Raw genomic sequence first — 19,525 nt, 5'->3', positions numbered from 1 at the left:
ACCAGATGACGTAGTAGAGCAACAGAGATGGATGTTTGTTGTGTGTGTGTCTGTGAGAGAGTGTTGTTTGCTGCTTTGCTTCTCCAGTTCTCGCTTTCTGCAAGATTATTTATTTTCACGCTTTATTCCCCCTCATGTCATTCAGCCACACACATCCACTGATTTTATGGGCAACAAGCTGCTGCGGGTCTCTCGGCGGCTCCGCTGTCCGCGGTAGCGGGGCTATTAGCCGCTAGCCGCTAGCCCTAAAACAGGGCTAAGAAACTGGCTTAGTTGCCAGACCATCTGGAGGTTCGAAATTAAATTCGAGCGAGCAAGGCAGTCTGGGTATACCCAGGCTAGGTAGCACTGGTAGTCCTGGAAAAAAGGTGTATATTACTTTATTCTGCATCAAAGGGTTGAAGAAATACATGCATTTAACAAAAAAAAACAGGCGGAAATAAACAAGAAAAATTGGCTTAGACTCCCTAGGGTTAATTAATGTTTATATTAAAATCTGACATTTAAATTCAGTGGCATTTAAAAAATGTTTTTAATAATAATAAAAAATAATAATAATAAACAAAATTAATAGAAAAAATATTTTTAATATTTTAATTCACTAAAACAGTAAAATTCTAACAAATGTATTTTTAAGCTGTAAAACCCACAAAATATAATTTTTAAAAATCTATTTTGTTTGAGAAATCTAACTGTATATTCAGCTTCACTTGTTTTAATGTATCTTTTTATGCGAGTTTAATCACTTAAAAAAATAAACATATAAATAAAAACAGAAAACAGCAAATTCAGAATTCAGACTGTATATTTACAGAAATAAAAATGTATTTTCTATGAGCAGGAAACATACATTTTTTCTATTTAATTCCTGAAACTAGTTCCAACTGCCCTAATATAGGCCTATATTTGTACTGTACTTAGTGCCTGTCATTTCCCACTAATCCTCATCATACAAGAGTGTTTGTTCTCTCTGGTCACACTGTGCAGCACCTTTCAGCTTTACCCTCCAAAACCCTTTTTGTGTGAACCATTTATCATCTAAGTGGATTGACAGAGGAGGGAACACATCTCCCAAGCCCTGCTGATGTAGCCGCCTTACTGTTATTCAATTACAGCGCAGCTTGCTTCCTGGAGACCGCAAAGGCTAACAAGCCCCTATTCTAAGAAGTGGGGAGGAGATGATGTGCAGTTATGTCAAGGTTCACTGAGACGGCAACGCTAAGACAGTAACCTCCCCCCACGACGTCTCTAATCCTTCACCGGGCGGGCTCGATCCGCGCCTCGCCGATCGATGCCCATTGACAGGTCTAATTGATTTCTGTGGGAAAGGGATGCAGGCTCATTCAGCTAAAAGCCTGCAACCGCCACACACACACACACACACACACACACACACACTGACAAACAGCCGCACACACATTTGGATATATGCGTCAGTGGCGAGCGATGCAGCCTGAGAGTAGATCAGGAGGCCGAGAGAGATCTGAGTAACTAATGGCTGTTCACACTGCTGAGGAAAGTGTGCAAAAGTCTGACATTTTTTCCCTTTCCACAGGAGATAAAGATGGGCAGGGGCTCAAAGTTAGAAAAGGGCAGCATGTGGTGTGCGGGCAAAGCGCAACCCAAATTTTTTTCCGGTCCTTTACACCAGTAGTTATCAACCTTTTTGAGTTTGCGACCCCCAATTTAACATGCATGTTATGACACAAAATTACCCAAAAAAGAATCAAATTGACCACAAAATGATCAAAATAAAGACACAAAATGACAAAAAAAGGAAACAAAATGACCAAAAAAGACACAAATTGACCACAAAATGATTAAAAAAGACACAAAATGACCAGAAAAGACAAAAAATTACCAAAAAAGACACAAAATGACCAGAAAAGACAAAAAAATTACCAAAAAAGACACAAAATAGCCAAAAAAGACACAAAATTACCAAAAAAAACAAACAGAAAATGACCAAAAAAAGATATTTAATGACACATTAACACATGAACACTAACACAGTGGAGACAGAGCTGAATTTTGGACAAATAATGAAGCAGACAACAACTAAAACATCTCTCTGTCTGTGCATTTATATATATTTTTTATTTTTTTTAAAAAACAGTCAGCTTCAAGCCAGAGACTCCTTGTAAAATAATAACTTGCTACTTTGGGATTTGTCAGAAAAGACACAAAATTACCCAAAAAAGAATCAAATTGACCACAAAAAGACACAAAATGACAAAAAATGTATATAAAATTAAGCAAAAAAGGGCTCAAATTGACCAAAAAATGACCACAAAAAGACACAAATTGACCAAAAAAGACACAAAATGGCCCAAAAAAAGAAACAAAATGACCAAAAAAGACACAAAATGACTAAAAAAGACACAAAATTACCAAAAAAGACACAAATTGACCACAAAATGATTTTAAAAAAGACACAAAATGACAAAAAAAACAACACAAAATGACCAAGAATTTTAATCCAGAAGAGTAGTAGGAAAATAGTCTCGCCATCAGCCGCACACACATTTGGATATATGCGTCAGTGGCGAGCAATGCAGCCTGAGAGTAGATCAGGAGGCCGGGAGAGATCTGAGTAACTAATGGCTGTTCACACTGCTGAGGAAAGTGTGCAAAAGTCTGACATTTTTCCCTTTCCACAGGAGATAAAGATGGATTCAGGACTGAATGTAAATCATGGAAAATCACCTCCCCAGATATGAGTCCTACATGTGATTTTTTTTTTAAAACGAAGGATCTAATCAGAATTTGTCATGGTTGACATAATATAAATTATCATTCATATAAGATACAAGCACAGAGGGGGAAAATACTAATGCAGCCTTTTTTCTGCAGCATCATATCGGTGCTTTTCATTCCTCAATAGACAGTCCCAGGGAATCTTGTAGCAGCTGTGTGTGTCTGCGTGTGTGCAGTATACACACATGCGGCTCACACATGTGTGCTTGGACTGAAAAGGCTCTTAGACTGAATCCCAAATGAGAGTCACTTATCTGGCCTCTGGACATGTGGACATCTTAATCATGGAATCCAAACCTCCCCACACTAGCCATGTGTAATTTACATGGCTGAACTGACCTGCCAGGAGGCCCCGGGGCAAGAATGAGCTGCTGGGGCCCCATTAACCCCTGCTCCTGCTACTCATTCTCAACATGTACCAGGCCCCATTTACTTTGCGATTAGGCCTGTCACGATAATTACTATATCGACTTATCATTCCAATTATAAAATGGACAAAATATTTTTTTTTCTGGACTCAATATATTGTTGTTTACATACTCTTTTGTCCATCCATCCATCCATCCATCCATCCATCCATCCGCGACCCGGCCCCGGATCTGCTTATCCGGGGCCGGGTCGCGGGGGCAGCAGGCTAAGTTTATACAGTCATGGAAAAAAATATTAGATCACCCTTTATTTCTTCACTTAATTGTTCATTTTAATGGCTGGTATAACTAATGGTAGATTTGTTTGGACAAATATAATGATAACAACAAAAATAACTGATAAGAGTTTAATTCAAGAGCTGATATCTAGACTGTAAAACTTTTTACTGTAAAATTTACAGTACCTCTACTGTATTATAGAAATACAGGTCCGTTTACTGACAAACTGTCTCGTAACGAAGAAAAAAAAATTCAATTTCTTGTTTATGTAAGTGTACTTGTGTGTGTAAGATAATAACAAGCTATTTATGTTAATAATGGTAATAATAAGTTTATATACTACATTACTATGTGTTATACATACATATATATAAATATTATTGTTGTTATATAACTGAATGTAGTAAATTAACATAGGGAGAAGGGATTTAATAAGCTTTGGCTTCTTCCTTTTGAACACAAATAAGTTTTGTCTTGTTGTTGTTTCATTTTGTGTTGTTGTCTTGTATTTATTGTTGTTCATTTGCTTTTAATTGTTCATCTTTTACTTCGTGTTCAAATACATTTTCTCAATAAAAAATTTAAGAGCCGACATCTAGCCATTTTCCATGGTTTTCTTGATAATGACTTTGGTTATTATTATTATTGGTTGTCTGAGAACTTGTTTTCATCTTTTTCTTGACTCATTTTGTATAAAAATGTACATTTATATTCGTAATGTTTACATCAGGCTGTAATGAGCATGAACCGAGTCGATGCACAAATAACAAACCTCTCCGTTGGATCTCAAGCAGTCGCCGCATTTCAGATCTCTAAATCACCACCAACTTCTCAGACTGGGATAAAAATGTTTGATGTGCTGAATCTTGGCAGCCCGAGATAATCTCTCCGTGATTGTGCCTTTTGGACATAATTGTCCAGCCAAGTCGCGAGCAAAGTGACAGCTCATGTTACCGTGGGTAACGTGGCGGCTGCTGTCACTCGTGTGATCGTCTCTGCAAGTGTTCAAAAGAAGCAACAGCTCATTGATCAACACCTAGCCCGTGCAGAAGTGCTTGAATGCACTGGGTGTATGTTAAAGTCAGCACATTGAAATGATTTCTTGGCACGCTGCGTGCACCCTGGCAACACCAGCTCCTTTGATTATCCCCTAAAACTTGAGCACATAAATGGCAGGACATGTTTTGATTGCTTGAGAGCCTGCACATTCCTTTAAATACCATTCCAATTTTTTATAGACCAATCAACTGCGTCGCACCGCCTAATTAATCTCCTTGAAGTTTTTGTGATTCATCATTTCATATCTCATTGATGTCTTTGGTGTTCAATCATATGCAGATTTCTTGTTTTACCTCAGAAAACAGATGGCGGGGAGAGACATGCCGTATGTTTTTGGATGGCTAACAAAGCATGTGGAGAAATGGATTTTTTACCTTAAATTAAAATCTGTGGAGCATGACACGGCGGGTCACATTTATTTGTGTTTCTTTGCCTAAATGTAGGCAAAAATAAGGAAACAGCCTCGCCAGGATGATTTTTGATTTAAAGCTGCTGTAATAAATGCTTTTTATTAGCAATGGATCACATGACTACTTGTGTGTCAAAGTGGTATTTCCCAGTGATAAATCCACAGGGAATTATCTCCCTACAGCAGTTATTCACATCTTTATGGAGCTTTACTGGGCATTGCATCTCATTGTTTTGATATTAGGACAATATACTGTCTCAAACATGGACCTTAATCGATTATTTGCTATGTAAAACATGCATACATGGGCAAAATAAAAGATATATATACAGTACTATGCAAAAGCCGGTTTTGATAACGGACACTTTTATTTTGAAAGGGCGAAAAGACTTCCTGTTGCTCGTTAAACTAACTCAATTAAACTGTAAAGATAACGTCAAGGAGTTCAATGTTTTATGTTTTAGCCCAGAAGAGGCACATATATATATATATATATATATATTAGGGATGCAAATTATCGAGTAATTCATTAATCGATAGTTGTTTCATCTTATCGATCGATGATCGATTAATTGATAAGCAGCAATTTTTCTGAGAACCTGAATTTCCCTACTGTATACATGACATAAAATGACCTTCCTTATGATATAAAGAAAAAATGCAAATCATATTCCTTAATCAAAGATTTATTCTGGGCTCACTTGAGGGCAGGGAATAAGATTTTGATAGAATATCAAACATATTCTGAATAGAAAATATCAGAATCATCAATATCAGAAAAGTAAATACAGTGTCACATGTGGACGATTAGCAGCATTTATAATCCCCCTTAAACTGGGAAATGTGACAATATCACAATAACATTAGTAGACCAGGACTGGATTGTCGTAGCTCTATTTAACTGGCGCCACATCCTCCATCAATTGCCAATATTCATCTCGCAGCTCCAGCGTCTTCGCGTCTGTGAGTTTGATCACTGTGCGGTCTGAGAGTACGGCAGACGCGGCCCACCGCTGCTCCGTCAGTCTGTTAAACATGTCACTGACTGAATTCCACCTGGTTTTACAGGATTGGATGAGTTTATGAGACGGCAGCTGCATTTGTAACTGTTTTGCTGCGAGCGCTTTGTTTGCTGAATTTCTGTGATTGAAGTGTTGTGCGAGTCTGCTAGCAGCTACAATGACATGGTTTATGTAGGTAACAAAGCCGTCGTTAATGGCCAGCTGCAGTGTGTGGGCCAAACATGGAACTGAGTGCCAGTTGACTCGCGTCGGACTGTTTGCCGAGACGATGTTCCGTGCATTGTCGTGTACACAAGCAACCACACGCCCGGTGAGACCCCATGTTTCCACAGCCTGTTTTAACTTCTCAGCTAAATTGTTAGCCGCAGCCTCACTGACATGCTCTCTGTGAGTAGGACTGCTGACAAGTATGTCTAGCGTCAAGTGCGCCCTCACACGGACTAGCGCAATTAATTGCAAGTAATTTATTTTAATCAAGTAATTTCTTATCGACATACCTAATATATATATATATATATATATATATATATATATATATATATATATATATATATATATATCCTTTATTTAACCAGGTAAAAGTCTCATTGAGATTAAAAAATCTCTTTTCCAAGAGACACCTGGCCAAGAAAGTAGCATACAAAGTGACAAGTTACAACATTTAAACACAGTTAACATAAACAATTGAATACAATTAAATACAAATACAGCCATCACAACAACACTGAAGGAGCCTCAGTAGAGACTTATAAGGAGCAGTCACACCGACCAAGAGAAATTATTTCTTTATCCTTTAGAATCGATTTAAATTCACAGATTGTGATCAACTCAGACAATTTCAATTTTAAATGTTTTTTGTGTTTAAATAAGTTTTGGATCAAATTAAACTCAGTAATTCATGCTAGCAAGGTTTGATACAGTAAGCTAGTTTTGCTCCAAATGAATCCTCTTGTATTTCTGTGTGTTTTATAATTGTTATTGCAACTTTCAGTTTGCAAACTGTAGCTTTATCCAACTTAATTCTCAGCTCATTGGATTATTGATGTACAGCTGCAGAACTGAACGCTCGGCCGTGTTTCAGTTCAGTGAGTACCGATACGCAGTCAGAGATAAAATAAAAAATACAGAAATCGATTAAAAATTACACATAATCGACCAAATTCTTAACAACCTTCAATCGATCGTCGCTTAATTATTCCCATCCCTTGTCCTCACCCATTGGCTTCTGAAGAGACAGTCTTAAGCTCAGTATGGTGGGTGGATACTAGATATTACCCAGCAAATGTTGTTATTAGAAGGCAATACCCCCCTTTACTCTGCCTGTTCCTTTAAAAGCCCTAATTATGCCCAACTTTAAGCCTTAATACAGTTGAAAGGGGTTAGTTTTACAAAAAAAATTTTTTTTAATTACCCTAAAATTAGCTGATGAGACCAAAATGTCTTTTTTGGGATGTAAACGTGTTTATTTCTTCTGTAAAATTGGGCATTTTTCACATAGGGGTCTATGGGGACTAATTCGTTTTGAAGCCATTCTCAAATGGCCACTCAAGGATTTTTCAGTTTGATTGACATTTCAGTTCTGCTTTTGTAGCACCATTTCTGGCAACAATAAAAAGCAGTTTTCAGCAAAAAACAAACAAAAACATAAACAGCCCGGCACCAAATGGCGGGCAGATACAGTTTGTAGCTAGCTAGTGGAGCATTTAGCGGCTAAATGGCCACATATTTCGCTCAGGAGTCGGTAGAGACCAAAAACAAAAAGCTATCAAGAAAGTTAATGTTCTTACATTTGCCAGATGGAGAAGTCAGAAACACGACTCTAAAATGAATGCAAATGTTACTTTAAATTAAAAGGTATCTTTTCTAATGTTATAAACAGCAACATGTATATATATTTATTTTTATCACCTGTTGGTTGATTAAATAAAGATTACTGCATATTAGGGATGGGAATAATTAATTGCTAAAACATAAAACATTGAACTCCTTGATGACGTTATCTTTACAGTATCACCTCACGTGAGTTAGTTTTACGATCGACAGGAAGTCTCCGTTCGTCCTTTAAAAATAAAAGTGTCTGTTATCAAAACAGGTCAAAAAACATAGGAAATAATCGATTAATTGATCGTTAACGTTATAAAAGTTTGAGTTGGCAGGTTTCTTCCAAACGCCCACCCCTACTGCACATCACATTTTTACATATCAAAAATATGTTCTCTTATGAGGCTTCTGAATGTATGGAAAATTTAACCTACCATCAAATAATCACTCAAAAACCCTCAAAAACCTTTCAAAAAGCTGTGTTGTGCATGCAGAATCACACTTACTGTCGAAAGGCAAATTAAACTGATTAAAAAGCAGTCCAGCCTGATAAAAGCACCTCCCCATGCAACATGTTAATATTAAACGCAGTTTGAATTCAATTAAGAAAATATGTGCTTGAATGCAAAGAAAAGGCTCCCCCATTATACTTGCAATAATTTTTTAATCGGAGTGTAAGTAGGCGCCTGGAAGGAACATTTAATTTGCCTTTTGTAATTGCATTAAGTTTCACACGTTTATAACTTCAGCCGGGTGAGTTGTTGATTAAAAAAACACAAATCGTGGCAGTTCATTTTTTGTTATGAAGGATCCTTGAATGTTAATCACTTTTAACTAAAATAAAATCCAATGTGCTGCCTTGTCATCCATGTATGCATAAGCGCACATACACAATATCTAGTATTACATGATGTAAATGAGGTGTGGTTAAAAAAAAAAAAAAAAAAAAAAAAAATCTAAGCATCAATCTGGAGCTTTTTCTCTCACTGATTTGATCCAATTAATAGATTTATGGCATTGAAGTTAACAGGAAATTATCTGCTTAGCATTTCCCGAGCCGACTCGTCACCTTTGAGTATGTGTCACATTAACAACCCATGATTTTAAAAGTTAGCCTCAGCATAAATTAGACAGAATCTCTGGGAGCCGGGTCTCAGTGGAAATGTTTTCTGCCACGCAGTTCATATTTCACAGCACACCCGCTAGCATTAATTGCATTCGCATACGCAGATATTCAGAAGCAAACTGTTTTTAATACAAATTACTTCAGACAGCAAGTAATGACTTTTCCCTCTTTCACAACAGTTGCAGTCTCGCACATCTTTCATATTCAGGGCTCGTGAGAATACACCCACGGCCTTCTAATCAGAGCTCGTTCGCCACATCTTTCACTCACACTTGTGTTTTTCCAAATGTCACTCGTCTCGAATACAGGTTGAGGTCGCCTCGCCTACATTTCCCGTCTAAAAGATAATCTGTGAAATTAAATCCAGAGCCCCTATTAATATTATTAAGCTATAAACATCCTGGCAGATTGACCGTATGTTAATAATTCAGCGGCTATAGGAGGAGCAGCCTGTCCAAACTCCTTTTTCCCTTGATCTCCATCAACCTCAAACCTCTGGTAGAGGAGCATCAAGCGCCACTCTGTCACGGACATGCTCTCTCCTTTTCACCCACAGGTTAGGCCATCTATTTGAAATTCTGTGAGTGTGTGGCTGTGGCCTGGCCTCCCTCACCCGGCTCCCCCTTTGTTCTGCTCTCCGAAACTACCCGTGTCTATTAAGGTCAGTCTGGAGAAGTGGCCAGTCGGTGTGATTTAAAACCTTCTCTCATTTCTCACTTGGCCCAAATGAATTTAGAATCATTCCTGCTTAACTTATATCCAAAGTGCATGAGCTAAAAAAAAAAAAAAAAAAAAAAAGAAAGTAGAAAGATAAAAATTTATGCAGCTCCGCCTGATGACTAATGGGCGATCTAAATAAAGTTTTAATTGGTACAGAAAACACCTGGAGTACGATTACGTGCTTTATAACAGCCCCAGGACTTATTTCCATAGAATAAACAAATGAGGGAAAACAATGCAAATGCTTCTATATAGGACACAAGGGGTCACAAAATTGTTTGATGACTAAATGATGTGAATCATTCATAGGCACCCGCCCCGAGTGAACACATGGGAGATTATGAAGCGACGTGTTCTTCATCAAAACACAGAATGTAGGAGGATTGTCTGGAAGAACGGTCCAGGAGCTGTTCTGTAGGCTGACAGTGACTTCTCACTAAGGCTATAGATCCTATACATCAGAAGACTTGGAAAAGATTCCCAGAAAAAACTATCAGCTCACACCTGCTCTCATATAAAGACAAGTGTTTAGAGTTTTTAGTCCCAGCCTAGTCTATTAATGATTTTGGTTATTACCTATTACCTTTGCCTTCGTGACAATATGTTGTGGCCCCCACCTTGATATGAAAGTTTAATGTGAGTTTTATATGAATGGCACTTAACTGTGTTGTGTGTGGAAGGTCCCTTTAATTACTTTTTTTGGTAACTTTGTGTCTTTTTTGGGTAATTTTGTGTGGGTTTTTTTTAGTAATTGTGTGTCTTTTTAAAATAATTCTGTCTTTTTTAAATAATTGTGTGTATCTTTTGCTAATTTTGTGTCTTTTTTAAGTAATTTAGTTTTTTTCAGTCATTTTGTGTCTTTTTTGTAATTTTGTGTCTTTTTTTGGTCAATCTGAATTAGGCTCGGAAACAATAGAGGAAAAAGTTAGTTCGGTGTTTCCCAATAAAAATGTGCCCTTTTAATCACATTAAGCCATTTTTTATGACTTGCGAATTAAAGCCAAGATCCTGCCTGAGAGACATTTATCTGTTTTTAAAAAATAATAAAACATTAGTCCTTCCTTTGACAGGCAAGGGAAGTCACAAAGTCAAGATATTCTGTTTTACAGTAGTGTTCAAAATAATAGCAGTCCAATGTGACTAACCAGGTTAAATGCAGGTTTTTAGTATATTTTTTATTGCTACATGGCAAACAAGGTACCAGTAGGTGCAGTAGATTCTCAGAAAACCAACAAGACCCAGCATTCATGATATGCAGCTCTTAAGGTTGTGCAATAGGGCAATTAGTTGAAAGGGGTGTGTTTAAATATCAACATGGTCTCACAGGAATCTGTTGAATAGCCACGGATTTGCTTAACTCAAAATCTGTGGAATTGCCACGGAATCACTCAAATTTCCGTGAAACTCACGGATTTCGCTACAATGCAAGTTAATGACAGTCATATCCCGTGGCTATTCCAACATACAAAGTGATTATGTACATTCACTGAGTGAATATTTAGAAAATAAAACATATATTTCTCGCTAGAAATGTGATCAAAATCCATTTTTATGCAGAAACTAAGTCAAAATATTGATTTTTTTCACAAAAAATGAGAGAACTGTCCGCCATGTTTTTGTTCTGACCGCCGGGACCTTAAAAGTCACGTGACATGGAACAAAACAATAGGAAAAAATAATAATAATAATAATAATAATCCATGGAATAGCCACGGGATATGACTGTCATCAACTTGCATTGTAGCGAAATCTGTGTCAGTTTCACGGAAATGTGAGTTAGTCCGTGGCTATTCCACGGATTTTGAGTTAAGCAAATCCGTGGCTATTCCTGTGAGACCAGGTTCTTAAAAATATAGCAATGTAGCAATAAAAAATATACTCAAAACCTGGATTAATCTGGTTAGTCGCATTGGACTGCTATTATATTGAACACTACTGTATATCTACTGAGAAATCATCTGTGAGTTTATGCCTCTTTGTGTCTTTGCGCCATGCAATATAGCATAACGTGGATCATTCTGTTAGGTCCTGTTAAGATTCGCCAGCTCGCTGACATGCCTTAGATGAAAGTCTGTGACGTAGCAGGAGGTCTGTTTTCCCGATGGCGGGGAGTGTTTAAAGAGGGGGAGGTCAGTGGCAGTGCAGCGCCAGCCTTTCCTCCTTAATGACGCCTCAAAGTGAGAGCCCATCATTCCCCCTAATTATTGTTGATTGCATTCATTATGTCATGTCCTGATATCTTGGAGGCGCTGCTGGTGGTTTGGGCTAAATGGCAGCCACGGGTTAGCATGTTTCTCAAAGCTAATTGGACGTCAGTTTTGGAGAGGCAAACAGAGAAAGAAGAAAGTGTCTCTCATCAGCAGACTGTCCATTGTCAAATGTATTTTTTATGAGCTGGCGGACCCCTCGCTGAGCCGACTGAGGCCCAGGGTTGTGATGCTCGCAAGATGTCAAGCCCTCGTCGTGGAAATCCCCCAAGCTCTATTTTAATGAAATTAACAAGACTTTGCTGGGGAATCTTATTTTAAAAATCTGCTGCATTGACAACTGACACAGCAGTGGAGTCCATTCCTTGAATAAAAAGTTCATAAGAAGTAGCAGGAAGTTCAGTTTAATGGAAATTAGGACGAGAAACAGACGTCTTGCTTATTGCAGCATTGACTGCAGAGCAGGTTAGACTCGTTTTTTTTCCATTTACTACTCCTAAACTGTATTAAAGAATACGGATAAAAACCAGCCAGTAAATGTATCTAAAGGTACCAAAGGGAAATATTTTGTCTGCGGGTTACATTTCCCCCCGAAAAAGAAACAGAAAAGATTAGAAAAGCACTCTGGGAGCAATTCTAAATCTCACAGATCAGCAGTGAAGGGACAGCCAAGCTGGCAACAGAGATATGGAGGCACAATGGTGAATCACTCCCACGCGTTCCCTTCAACAATGCAAGACAGGGCCAGTGACTCAGAAATACTAATTCACCTATACTTAGAAGTATACGCTCCCACACTCCAGCACCATCCACGTAAGCGTCAGGAACATGTAGCCTATACATTTTGCGAGTTATGTGAGTGTTTCTGGCTGCCCTCCAAATCTAGTAAAAAATCATAGAAAGAGAATCGCTGCAAGAATTTACTGCTGAGGGTAAGGTCTAGGAATATTAAACGTCTGAGGACTCAATTACACCTCGCTACTGTTCCTAATGTCCTATTTAAAAGTGTGCAGTTTTTTCAGTTGAGCCAACAGACAGTGCTTGCATTTTTTTTTTTTTTTTTTTTTTTTTTTTACACGGCTCACTTTCTTAAGGTGAAGCAGAGAAATTTCTCCCTAGTTTTCTGCCCCGGTTTCCCCCTCATCAGCTTACTTCTCCAATGAAATCTCCTCTCTGTCCCCTTAATGCAGCTTTTTGCTTGTGTCTGCACGTAAAAGAGCTCAGGGCTCTTCTCTGCATTACTGAGATTGAAGAGAGAGTGAGAGCAGAGGAGAGAAAGAGACAGAGAGAGAGAGAGGGAAAGAAGTGATCCATTTCTTAGCCGCTTCTCTATCAGCAAACCCACACAAAACGCTTCTGATGTGTGCATGCACTTTCCCACTTACCGAGCTGTAAATTGCATGATAAATGCCTTCAAAAAGATGTTGCATGTGCTATAGTATGTTTGGAGGATGTTATGGAAGGGCTGCATGTGTTAACCACAGAACCGCCTTGCAAAGCTGTGAGAATTTAAAGTAGGAGAGCAAACAGCTTCTTAGCTGCTAACAATAGCCACGTTTAGTCAAATATATTTCAATAGCAGAGCTTATATGGTGATATAGATAATGGCTATTTCATATGCTGATAACAAGATATTATATATATATATATATATATATATATATATATATATATATATATTTATATTTATACCACTTTCCTATCTGTGAGGACAGAAGGTAATTAGCTTAGCTTGGCATAAACACTAGAAGCAGTGGGAAATGGCGATCTTGGCTCCATTCAAAGTGCAAACATGCACCTTCTATCAGCTCTAAACAACGTTTTATCTAATTTTTTTATCTATACACAAATAGAAATGTATAAAATGTAGCTGGTGATAGGGCGAGATTTCTCTTTTCTTGTTTCCAGATATTGACTGTATTATTTTACAGGGTTTTCTTGTCCTTTTTTTTACATTTAGTGCAAATGTCATATAAAAAAAAAAGGTAAATATTTTTATTACAAATATTAACCCTGAATTGAAAGTTGAAATCTGTAAATTAACATACTGGGACATGATAAGGTTTTTTTTTTACAGCATTATTCAGTTGCTTAAATGGTCTTGAATGTTAAATTACAGTGAATTCTATGTTAAGTACAAAAAATATGCTGAATGTAAAATTAAGGCAACTTTCTGTTTTATTCCTGAAAAACTTTAAATTTAATGTAAATTATAAAAGTAAACTAAAACTTGTTTCTGCTGACTAATGGATTTGTTGATTTAATAGATGGATCTGTACAATTTTTAGTTTATCTACAAAGAATCATGCAAAATACCACTTTAAAAGGTTTGTGTGTGCTTATAGGTTTCTTGGGGGGAAAATTGACTCGGCATGAAAAAACATGAAAAGAAATCAACTACAGAAATCCTTCTTGACTAAGACCAAAATGACTATCATTACATCCCCAATTATTATTATTATTACTTTTTTTAAATGCATATAAAAAATGATGCTGTAAAGTGAGATTATGTAACTTTTGCTTTTTTTTTTATGTAACAGACCCGCTGTGGCTACAGATGACAATCCCAAGATAAAATCTTCTGTAAAAAATCTCTAGTTTACTTGCATAAACCAACAAGACACAGAACCACATAATCAGATATACTTTACAGTATTTCTGTGATGAAGACCTACAGCAGATTTTGTACCGGCTTAAAATATAATGCTCCAAAAAACCCCAAACCTGTGTGAGTCACTCCCAGCAGCCGCAGCAGAACATTGACTGCTCAGAGTTTCACTGCATTTCTAAACTTGATGGCTCTTCCCACGGGTGTCAAGAGATAGTGTGGTCATACCTCAGGCTCTTTTCAAACATACACAAACACAGATAAATTCCTCGAGCGCTCATACATACAAACTAGGGCTGGGCGATTTGGCCCTAAAATAATATCATGATATTTCAGGCTATTTTTTAGATAACGATTATTCTTCACGATATTACGAAATACTTAAAAAGATATAGAAAATATGTTTTTCTTTAGTCTGTATAAATAAATAAAAATCTAAAATGTAGTGTGATGTGCAAAACAGTTGCCAAATACAAAAACGTTGACTGTTGACTCTTGAGTATGAGCAAATAATAAAAACAACCATTTAGGGGTTTCGGGGGCATATTTTAATGACATTTTGTAAAGGAGAATAAAGGTTCTTGTATGTTTTATTTAAGGCATCTTATTTTGACAGTCTTCTTGTAGGTTCTGTGGTGGATTCTGTTAACACACCGTGCTCTTATTTTGAAAGCTGCATGTGTTTAGCGACAGAGAGTAAGTAGCTTTTTGTGATTAAAACAACTTTAATTGTTAGCCTTACGCCTACATCAAGAAGTTGGAATGTTGCCAATATTGTGCTATGCATTTTTTTTTAACCATAAAAAAAAAAAAAACAATATTATCGTGAACGATACGATATGGCACACCCCTAACACAAACAAATACGCACGATGCATTCCAGCACATCGACGACACTCGAGCGATGAAGAAATTGCTGCAAAAAATTGAGGGACGATTCGGAAAAACTGTTCAGAATTAAGAGGAAAAACTTGACTAAAGTTATTTTAAGTCAACTTTTGCAATACAATTCTTAACACTATGGACTATATTATGTTCATTATCATGTGCAATATCTGTATATTACATCCTGCCACGTCATCAGAACTTTAATTTTTATATTGTTACATTTATATCTATATTATATATTGTTTTGTTCCTTGCTTTTCTTATACGATCCTATATTTCGACTGTTTTGTAATTATTTTGAAGGCTTTGGAGCAATCTGGAATAGGTGTGGGAAAAAAAGCAGCAAAGCACTTGTTTCGGTGCTCTCCCAGTATCTCTGTGTGTTAGTTTGTCACTGGACTGTGTGATACTCAGCGAGGGGGCCAATTTGAGGAAGATGGGTACTGACGATGGCACTCGTCGCCACATGGCACCTGTCAGTGCCTGTGCTGACATGTGGGACTGAGGTGCACCTCCTCCCGGCCGAAACCCATCGGATAGAGAGAGAGATATATGGCAGGTAGCCTTTAAAAGTCTGCCACTTGGCAACAGTGCATCATTAACAGGCCTGCTGAAGGCCCGGGCTTGGCTGGCTTCCAGGAAAAGAAGAGAGGGAGAGTTCAGCAGTCTCCTCCTCGCCTCCATATATCCTCCTCTAGCTTTAGAGAATCATGCAAAGTCAGCACTCTTCAACCATCTACCTTTAACACATCAAATGCATGCCCCCTGGCCTCTTTTTCAAACTGAGTGTAAAAAAAAAGAACAACAGGAGAAGTGGAGAGAAGGTGGCAGAGTGTAACCATTAGGATAGCCACCTGGTGGGTGAGGCTGCTGCTCTCATTTGTCCCCATTTTCTCCACCCTTTATCCCTCCAAATGCACTGAAACAAAACCAAAAAATCACTTCAATTCCCCATCTTGAGTTTAGATCAAGTGGCTTTCCCCTTAATACAATCCAATTTACTGTAAAATACCAATTACTGGTAAAAAAAAAAAAGGGAAAAAAAGAAAGAAAAGAAAAGGCCAATCCATTTAAAGTGAACGCTGCATTATTAGAGCAGTAAGTGGTGTCTTTATGAGAATGCAGGCTTAGCAGAACTTAACAAGCGAGGCGGCTAAGCGAAGGACATCAAAGAGGCCTAACTCGAGGAGCTGCACGAGTGGGCACAAATCACTTATCCAAATTATCACTGCTACTTCCCACCCCAGGCCCTAATTCAGAGGAAAAATAAATAAGTAAAGCAGCAGTCAGTCGTGATCCTAAGCCATGTTGAAATGCCACATGTGTGAAGTAGCTAAGAGTCCGCAGCGACAACTAGGAGCGGAGTGAATTAAATTTAACTTGTGACGTTGATGAGACGCAGCCAACAGGGAGACGCAGGATAAAATAAAGTGTAGGGAAGAGAATCAAGAACCGGATTAGGATTGGCAATCATCTGGACTGATACCAGTACCAGTAAAATACTGAAATGATCTGTAATATAACTTAACGGTTGTTTAATGCTAATTACAACTTTTGCTTCCAGATCTTTTACCTTTTTTTTTTTTTTTTTACAATTTTTATTCACAGGGCACTTGTGCACTTGACTAAAGTTATTATTAGTTATTAGTCAACTTTTGCAATATATTTCTTAACACCACAGACTTTATTATGTTCATTATCATGTGCTATATATATATATACATATATATATATATATATATATATATAGATAGATAGATAGATAGATAGATAGATAGATAGATAGATCGGTGTATTTTTTCATTTTTATTATATCTCTGACTGCGTATCAGTATCACTGAACTGAAACACACAATTCTGCGGCCAATGAGCTGAGATTTAAGTTGGATAAAGCTACAGTTTGCAAACTGAAAGATTTAATAACAATTATAAAACACAAAGAAATACAAGAGTATTGATTAGAGCAAAACTAGCTTACCGTATCAAACCTTGCTTACATGAATTACTGAGTTAAATTTGATCCAAAACTTATTTAAATACAAAACACATTTAAATGTGTAAGATTACTGTGAAAACTAACCTCATGCCTCTTTGGGGGCTAAAACATAAAACATTGAACTCCTTAGAGTTATCTTTACAGTTTAATCTCAGTTGAGTTAGTTTTCTGATCGACAGGAAGTCTCTTTTCGCCCTTTCAAAATAAAAGCGTCCATTATCAAAACAGGCTTTTGCATAGTACTGTATATATATCTTTTATTTTGCCCATGTATGCATGCAGCTATAAATCGATTAATTGATCGTTAACGTGATTGATTGATGATCGAGTTTGCAGGTTTATTCCAAACGCACATCCCTAATCTGGAACCAGAATTTCCTTTGGGATTAATAAAGTTCTATCTTAACACTCATACGATAATAAAATAGTTGGCGCTGAAAACCTGCTTAGGTCTACATTTTTTCCACACAGCAAATTGATCAGGAAACAGTCAGGGAATCAATAAAGAATCGGACCAGTAAGCAAATCCCACAGTGGCACTGGTATCAATCAAGGTTATAATAGTTTTGGATTTTTCATTAGTTTTAGTTTATTTCGTTGTGATTTTTTGTTTTCAAATCCAGTTAGTTTTAATTAGTTTTTAGAGTGAGTTTGCTTTTCCTAGTTTTTGGAAAATGCTTAATTTTAGTTTAGTTTTTATTAGTTTTAGTTATTTTGTAATGAGGTATTTGTTGGGTGCCAGATTCAAAAAAGTCACTATAAATGTTTATTTTATTTCCTTTGTCTGATCCATCTCAGCCCCAATAAGTTTATTAAGTCATAAAACCAGATAGATGAAATAGATTTCATATCAACCAAAAAGGTTTATGTATGAAAAAAGTTGACAAAGACGAAAACGAAGGACATTTTCACTATAATTTTAGTTAGTTTTATAACCACAAAATACAGTTTCAGTTAGTTATCGTTTTTTTTAAAACTCTCGTTTGTATTTTTATTTCAGTTAACGAAAATGTTTTTTCAATTGTAGTTTTCATTAACTATAATAACCTTGGTATCAATAAGATCTTACTAATTCCCATCCCTAATAGAGAATGGGGGGCGGTTGTTTGTGCTGGGGGTAGGGGTGTGCCATATCGTATCGTTCACTATAATATCGGTATATTTTTTCTATGGTTAAAAAAAATTCATATCATGATATTGGCAACATTCCTACTTCTTGATGTAGTGGCGTAAGGCTAACAATTAAAGTTGTTTTAATCACAAAAAGCTACTTACTCTCTGTCGCTAAACACATGCAGCTTTCAAAATAAGAGCACGGTGTGTTAACAGAATCCACCACAGAACTTACAAGACTGTCAAAATAAGATGCCTTAAATAAAACATACAAGTAACCTTTATTCCTCTTTACAAAATGTCGTTAAAATATGCCTCCGAAACCCCTAAATGGACAAGAGTCAACGTTTTTGTATTTGGCAACTGTTGAGATTTGCACTTCACACTACATTTTAGATTTTTATTTATTAATACAGACTAAAAAAAAACATATTTTCTATATCTTTTTTAATATTTTGTAATATCGTGAAGAATAATCGTTATCGCAAAAATAGAAATATCGTGATATTCTTTTAGGGCAATATCGCCCAGCCCTAGCTGGGGGTCATCTGATGAGCCGTGCCCTTTACCCCACAATTTATGGCACTTTCAGACGAGCACCGGGGGGAAAAGATGTGTATAGGGTGGGTTTGATGTGTTTTATGAGCCTTGCAGGCCGCCCAGTCAGTAGCCATTACAGGAATGTTAGAGAGTAATCCATGAAGTTGACACCTCCCATAAATGATTTCCTGACACCAGCGAGTTGCTCCTCAGCCACGCCTGTGACACGCCGGCAAACGTCATTAATTTCAGTCTCCGTTTGTGAATAAATGTGAGCAGTGTACCAACATCTTTTCATGCGTTTTCATCATTGTGAGTCCATTTCTTCACAAAGCTGCGCGCGCTCCGCTATGACTGCTCTGACAGGGGCCTCGGGGGAATATTTCTATTGCATTAAGAGCCATCTGTTGGCCGCCGGGGAAATTGACAGTTGCAGTGGTCATCTGAAATGTTCATTCAAACGTTCTCTCTTCAAAGCTGCACCATCAGCACCTCTTATACACAGGCGGCATTGTAGTTCAGAGTGTGTGTGTGTGTGTTTTTCCTCGAGGGAAGACTTTACCCTCCAGTTATGATAGAGGCCGACCTCAAAGACACGCTATGCATATGAGC

This window comes from Centropristis striata, chromosome 17 (genome assembly GCF_030273125.1).
Source record: "Centropristis striata isolate RG_2023a ecotype Rhode Island chromosome 17, C.striata_1.0, whole genome shotgun sequence".
Taxonomy (NCBI): Eukaryota; Metazoa; Chordata; class Actinopteri; order Perciformes; family Serranidae; genus Centropristis; species Centropristis striata.
Note: the sequence above shows the minus strand (reverse complement) of the source record.